The sequence below is a fragment of the Amphiura filiformis genome, chromosome 10 (genome assembly GCF_039555335.1).
Source record: "Amphiura filiformis chromosome 10, Afil_fr2py, whole genome shotgun sequence".
Lineage (NCBI taxonomy): Eukaryota > Metazoa > Echinodermata > Ophiuroidea > Amphilepidida > Amphiuridae > Amphiura > Amphiura filiformis.
The window spans coordinates 9,266,225-9,274,271 of NC_092637.1; positions in this window are offsets into that span (position 1 = coordinate 9,266,225).

An 8,047-nucleotide genomic window follows, 5' to 3' on the forward strand; every position below is an offset into this window, starting at 1 on the left:
TATTTGCTAGTTTAGGATAGGTATGCTATTTTAGTGCCGTTTTAGTGTAGCGGTAGGACTGCAACCATAATCATCGTAGCAAGAAGTATCCGTGAGTCTGGACCCAACCTTTCGTCAGGCTCAGTACTCGAACCTCCGATTATTCAGATAACTGCGTTGTGTTTTCAGAAAACACCGTTTTGTTTTTAATAAAGCTTTTAGCTGCTTATATGACCAAAAACTGTCACTGTTCACATCGTCATGCCTTTGGCAAGAGCATGCACTTAAATTTTACATTTGGGGTATAAATCCTTTTGCCAATTATACCATAGAAGGAATCGTTGTTTTGATGATATCGGCTCCTTTCTCGCCAATCATGACAGATGGAGCATTACCGTAAAATGGGGTAACTTTGGGCACTTTTCAGAGTTTTTAAACCACTGCTTCCAAACAAAACCAATTATATTTCTAATTAACTCTTTTTTGTGACATTAGGGTTCCCTTCTACACCTTGAAGTTGAAAAAGATTTTTTAATAATTTTGTAAGGGTGCCCTAGGGGTTCAAAATGACCTGACCAAAGTTACCCCGCCTTTGGGGCAACTTTGGTCACAGTATTACATTCCATGAAGAAAAAAAAATCAAAAAAATTGATCTTCGCTGAATATGGGCAAGTTGTTGTTTTTTGTGACATTTGACACCTTGCAAAATTAATCAAACACACATCCTTGCTCACAAATATCGATTTTTATTTTTTCTGAAAAAAATGTAAAAAAATGCTGATTTTTGGTCAAAAATCCCGCTTTTTCGTAAATTTCAAGGAAATTACACATGAGCGACTATTATTTCTTCCAAACATATTTCTTAACAAATTGACACCAAATATGACTAAAAACAATATTGCTGTACGAAAATATGACCATTTAAAAAAATATATTTGACCGACCAAAGTTACCCCGCTGACCGAAGTGTTTCCAGACGGTACAACTGGCATAATGGAGGAATCAACCACTCGAAGACACTCGATTCCTCGGACACTAGAAATTGAAAACAAACCAACACAGCCAATCAGTTTTTAATGAAATGTTTCCAGCGGGGTTTCCAGATTTCGATTTCATACACAAACCCTTTAAGTATGCTATTAAAGGTATTACTATATTCCGTTATTGATGGGGCAATAATTATATAGGGTCCTTCTTGATGGACTAGATTAAAATTGGAGCGCAAGATATTGGGTAATCGAGTCCGAGCCCATTTCACAAAGACGTGCAACATTTATTTGTTCATACGTAGGCCTACAATCCTATCAATGCGCGGATTTGGAAGTCAACTTGTGCCAAAATTCCTTCCTACAATGCAATATACATCCTGCATAACAAAGGAAATGGATTAAACTTCGAAATGTGGAGATGAATTCCGGTAGAAAAAAATATGCGTATACAAACGTAAGTTGTAATGTGGTACCTATAAGTGGATTCAAAATCGCTCCAATTTGTTACGTTAAGAGCTGTTAAGGGCAGGGGTATGAACGTTTGGACAGTATTTGTTGTGGGACATTAGAGCACATCAGACATATCGAATTGCATTCTGAATACGAAGAATGCCCTTCTGATATCAAATAATTTTGATATTTTGAAATTCGCAATGTAATACACATTTTATGGTAAATGATTAAAAATTGATATTTTTGACATTTAACAGTACTCGAAGTAAACGTTATAAATCTGATGATTTATACTTAAAGTGTATGTGTGTAGGATGAAAAGCCGACGATCAATTAAAAAATTTGACCTTTCGTATGGAAGATATGAATTTTTTCCCCAAAACACCTACAAAAATTAGGTCTTTTGGGGAAAAAAATCCATATCTTCAATATGAAAGGTCAAAATTTTCAATTGATCGTCGGCTTTTCCTCCCAACTACATACACTTTAAGGCTACATGCTCTTTTTGGTTGAACTTTTTGGCGGCAAATAATCCCGCCAAAACATTAAAGTAATCTTTTCCCACAACTAAATATCATAGTCAGGAAATTAATGATGCATCTGGTAGCTTAGATCATAACTTTCATTATACTTAGTTGCAATTATCCCAGAAAATTCTTGATTTGTTTTTACAGAGTCTTGAATTGTCGATGTTTTTGATCAAAACACATCACTCGGTGTATTTTGAAACTCGAGGCATTAACTCTTCTCAAATTAGCCCCAAATCATAATTTATTATATGCACGTGTAGCAAACACCAATGGGAATAATTGGACGTTGTTTGCGGAGCCTAAATTTGGTTTGATTTTATTTCACAATAATTCTAAGGTGAGAATTTTGACCTGACATTTCCTTTTTGGATTTCCAATTTAAATTCATTGATATGTGATATTTTGAATAAATAAAGAGTACGCTTACCTTTCTGCAACACTTCCCGGTATCATTAAGAATCTGCTGATAACCAACATTTTAGCTGAAAACAGTCCCTTCCTATCATTTTTGAACAAAATATGGTTTAAAAGTGCGTACACTACGTGTATAAACTAGCACAGCGAGGTAATCAAGAGAGCTATTTACGGTGGTGTATCTATTGTAAGCTATTAGGGTAGGCCTATAGTATATCTTCCCGCAAGTGACAAGATGTGTCAAGCAGGGCGGTATATTCAAACGCTATTGTCTGGATCATTGAGTATCGATTGCGCACGTATACATGCAACACGGATGTGTGTGGTCCTCCCCAGGTTTTGACATGAATTACAAATGACGTCGTGAATGACCCAGCGTTTTCATTTTATTATTACTAAATTAATCGTCGTTTATCACGAGTACTAAGAGTCGTACCAGTTCAATTCATCAAAATTAATTTGTATTAAATGAAAAACAAACAGACAAGTAGAGTCATATGTCTTTCTATGACCGTATTCCTACCAAAATCTGATTTTCAATACACTAGAAACGTGTTGATATGTATATCTTTGAAAATCGCCGAATGTTAACCACAGTCACCGTGGCACACCGTCAACAACCAATAAATAATTCTTTTAGCACAGACGGAAAACTAACCAATAGAAATACGCCCAGTGAGTCACGTGGTTGCCAGTGACGTCATCGAACTTAACTCTGATTTTGATTAAAAATTGATCAACCCGATGGTTATTTTTAGCTTTTACTTCCGTTTCTTTTCACGATAATTGATCGATCATGATCTGAGCATGCGCAAATGATATCTCGAACGTGCTCAATAAAAGTGATTGTCAAATTTTGACGGAAAGGTAAGGAAATACGCTGTTTTTTGGAAGGTCTTCGGCAATTTTGTGCACAATATTCATGCCTTCGACATTTGATGTTTACATTTTCGACTCGGGTAGAAAACTATAAAAATATCGAAATATTTACCCAGGAATTAAAATCTTTACCGAGGATTTGTACATGAACACATGTCTTGAAAGACTACGGTAAGCTTACGTTAGTACATTTAATTCCCAGCGAGTACATTTAACTCAAAATGTGACCAAAATTCTAATTTGATTCAGTTTTTGAACAGTGAAAGATGCGTAATTAGATGCGCAGACGATAAAAAATTAGTTCGCCTATTCACACAGGACCGCGACACTCCGGAGGACAGCAGAGGACAGAAAAATGTGACTCTCCTGCTAGTCTCCTACACAACCAGTTAATTATGTTTTTGTTCATACCGCATACAGTCTGGCCCGCGCCCGAGACTAGCAGGAGAGTCACATTTTCTGTCCTCACATCGGTATAGGCCGTCTGCACGTTAATTGTACGGAGTGTCGCTTCTCTACCTTTATTTTCTCTGATTCACATCACACTGGCAATGACTGGAGCTTACATTGAATTCATTATAAACTATAACTACTTCAATCATTAACATCCTTGCTAAATAACTTGGTTTTCGCACGAAAATAAAGACATAGTTTGGTAAGTTATATACATATCAATATCAGGTGATGTTTTGTAAGCTTAATATGTTACCAGAATAGTATAATTAGTCCGGCTGTGTATGGGATCATAATCATCATCATATTATTCATATATCATTATTTATAATTATATGCTAGTAAAATCTAAGATATAATATGACTTTAGCCTTAGGCATGTTCATAAAATTTATCTAAAATTGCTTTCATTAAAAAGAGAGTCATGTAACTTCAAAAATGAGGGGTCAATCATGTATGTAGGCCTACAATTGGCAATGAAAAGTATGCTCGCCTGAATGTCCCAAATTTTGTGTCCAAAAAAAGCATTTTCAATGGCTTCCTAATTTCCTATGTCTTTTAGCTGAATTTACACTCGAGTCGATCGCTGAGCGATTATGCGATGAAACGCTTTTGAAAGCGATGGGCAATCACCGAATTTTGCGATGCATCATCTCTCGTCGCTTTTGGCTTTGCATTTATACTTATCAAGCTGAATTTATACTTGATCGCCGAGCGATAGCGATTAAACGCTTTTGAAAAGCGATGGGCAATCACCAAATTTTGCGATGTATCGCTCGTCGCTAGACGACAATTAAAAAATTCTAATCTAAATGCCACAAAATACATTTTTAAAACATCAGTTGCTGTCAATAATTATTGTTTTGAATTAATTCCTCACCAAAAAATTAATAATCGAGAAAGATAAATTAATTAGCAAAATAATTGATCCAGATGGTTGTATATATGATTTGTTGACACATTCACGTGTCAAGCGATATCGCAGGGAAGTTGAGATTTCTTCAACTTGCAAAAGCGACATCGTTTTTGCCTTGAATCGATTGATCGGCTTGACGCCTGGAAATGTCGTAAGTAAACATTGAGCATGTGTGAAAATCACTTTTCTGCAAAAGCGATTGAGTATAAATTCAGCTTTTACGGCGATAGCGATTGCAGACAACAATTAAAATATTCTAAATGCTAGAAAATACATTTTACAATAATTATTGCGTTGATTGAATTAATTCATCACCAGAAGTTCATAATCGAGAAAGGTTAATTAATTAGCAAAATAATAGATCCAGTTGGTTGTGTATCAGAGGATGTTTAAAGACATTCCCACAACCCAATGGGGTTTCTGACCTCGTATGTCTGGCTTTTGTACACATATGGTACAGTTGATCATGCCTTGCATTGGAATTGTGTGCAAATATCTGGTGTTTTCATCCTATTATTTAACATTCATAACATCGAGACTTAGGAATAAAATTAATGCAGTGGGACAATATGAATGTTTCCTGTAAGAAAATCAAATATCAGTCCTAAGTGTCAACTATTAGCTCGTTGGCTGCAGTTTTAAAATGACCATTTTGTGTGTGTGGCAATGGGGACTTTGCCTTTAAAATTAGGTTATATTGATCAAATTTCCCAATCATAGTGCATTGTAGGAATGCCTTTAAGCTTCCTCTGGTTGTGTATGATTGGTTGACGCCTTCACGTTTCCAGGCTAAAGTTCAAGCTGGGAAGTTGAGATTTCTTGCAAAAGCGACGTCGTTTTTGTCTCAGCGATTTGAATCGATTGATCGGCTTGACACTCTGGAAATGTAAGTAAACAGTGAGCATGCGTGAGAATCGCTTTTCTGCAAAAGCGAGAGTAAAATTCATCAGCTTTAACGTATGTGTGTACAATGTATGGCTAAATTTTTTAGCACAAAGGGCCATTTTGCACAAATACAAATATGAAATGTGGCTTTCACTACTTCATACATGTAGTTGGCCTATCAAATTATTATTCAAATGCAGTTTTACTCAAATTCATGCAGATTGGAGTTTTGAGGGTCAAAATCCAAAATCTCCAAATTTTGGATCTTGGATTACAAGAAGAGCTAAGAAGCTTAATGTATCCCGCCCTCAGGCCCCTCACATGTTAAAAATGACACCTTAGGGGCTGTGCAATAATTACGAGCCCTGGGAGGGTAAAATTGGGGGGGGGCAAGAAATTTTTGGTGAACCGAAAGGGGGGGCAAGCAATTCCCCCCAAGCGATTTTTGGCATGCATTCATGGGGCGCCTTTTTAATAAAACGCTCAAAATGGTTTGGGAAAACAGTACGAAAACGCTTAAATTTTCCTGCTTGCTGCGCCGCAACATAGGCCTACATCTAGACCATTTAAGGTTTGCAATTTGGGATCCAAAAATTTGGCATGTTCAAGGGAGGGGGCAAAGAATTTTTGGCGAGCCGGGGGCAAGCGATTTTTATGCGAGCCATTTGCAAATTTTACCCCCGGGAGGGCTCATGATTGCACAGCCCCTTAGGCCTACCCCCTAAACAAGCTAAAATTGTATTGAAATCAGTCTTTTTGAATAAAATAACCATGTACTATCTGTGGTCATCTTGTGACTCCCTACATTTTGGTCATCAAAAATGTTATGACCCCCCCCCCTATTTTTCTTTCCAAAAATGTATGAACCCTTCTCTGTATATTTGGGACCCCCTTCTGAAGAAAATGATAGCTCCCCCTAGGCCTAATCATTATTTGTTCTTGAGCAAAGATTGGTGAATCATATGATTTAAAAATGCATCGTTAAACCATATTTTGTACTTTTGTTCTCAAAATTACAAAAAAAGTAACATAGGCAATTATCGTAGTAGGCTGGTGATATCCATTCTTGTTCCAAAATTGTTAATTGTGCCCTTGGTTTGTTCTGACTAGAAATATGAAACACTGGCCATGTTTCTGACCAAAGCTTCTGACATTCATAACATCGTTGGTCAATCATGTTCCAAACGGGATATGTAGAACCGCGCAGTCTTCTCCAAGTGTGTACATCTCGATTTGCGGATTGACCCATGACCTCATGAAACGTAAACATTAAACACATGGCAGGCGTGAAATATAAATTTCTCTGTGTCTTCTTGCCAGGAAAATCAGGAACTTAACCAGTTGCAGTCATTTGATTGTGAGTAGCAAAGTACACAAGCAACCAGGCCTTGTTGTGGCTTATGAAGGCGAATTTAGTTTGACACTTTGTCAAATAAGTAACATAGAATTGAAAGAAATGTTACACGATTGACCATATCTCTGAATCGTGTAAAAGCTTAAAAAGTCTTGACCATGGCGTCTAAAAAATTGATATTTCAAATTGGCTGATCGTAATCCCCAAATTTGAGTATACACATGTACCGAAGATATGCACCATATCTTGCAAAGTTAATTTTTTTGAAAATAATTAAACAAGCTATGAAAGCTAGACTGTTAAAAGAAATTTTTGAAAAAAAAAATTTAGTTGTAAATTTAGGTTTTCTACAACTTGTAATTTTATTTGTGAAGTAGAGATATCAAAACTGAATAGCAAGAATGTTATTATGGGATGTTTTATAGATTACTACAATTTGGTTTAGAAATCGAATGAGGAAAATCGATGAAATGACTGGTCCAAAAAATAATAGCGAGTGCTATAATTAATGACCCAGTTCTTTCACTCCCAGTCCCAATCAGAGTCTGAAAATTAATAATAATAATAATAATAATAATAATGCATTTATAATGCGCCATCTATCTAGACAACCTATTCCGAGGCGCAAACATTGAACAATTAAAAATTAACACACAATTATAAAAAAACAGTCACATATAGAAATCAATTGTCATAAGCAATCTTAAACAGATGAGTTTTTAAAGTCTTTTTGAAAATATCAAGTGAATCACATATACGCAGATTTAAAGGAAGCAAGTTCCAAAGAGCAGGTGCACAAGCATAGAAGGCCCGGTCGCCAAATGATGAAGAAGTCCGTGGAACTGAAAGAAGACATTTATCCGATGATCTAAGGTTTCGTGATGGAATATAAAAATTGATAAGTTCACTGATATAAGAAGGTGCCATGTCATGGAGCGCTTTCCAGGTGAGAAGAAGGAGTTTGAAATGAATGCGATATCGAATTGGTAACCAATGCAGACGTTGTAAGACGGGTGAAATATGGTCAAATTTCCTAGTCCTTGTGAGCATGCGTGCAGCAGCATTTTGAGCCTGTTGAAGTTTATTGAGTTGTCGTTCAGTGATTCCATATAATAAAGCATTTCCATTGTCAAGACGTGATGTGACCAAAGCGTGGACAAGTGTTGCAGCAGTATCATAATCGAGCACTTTGCGA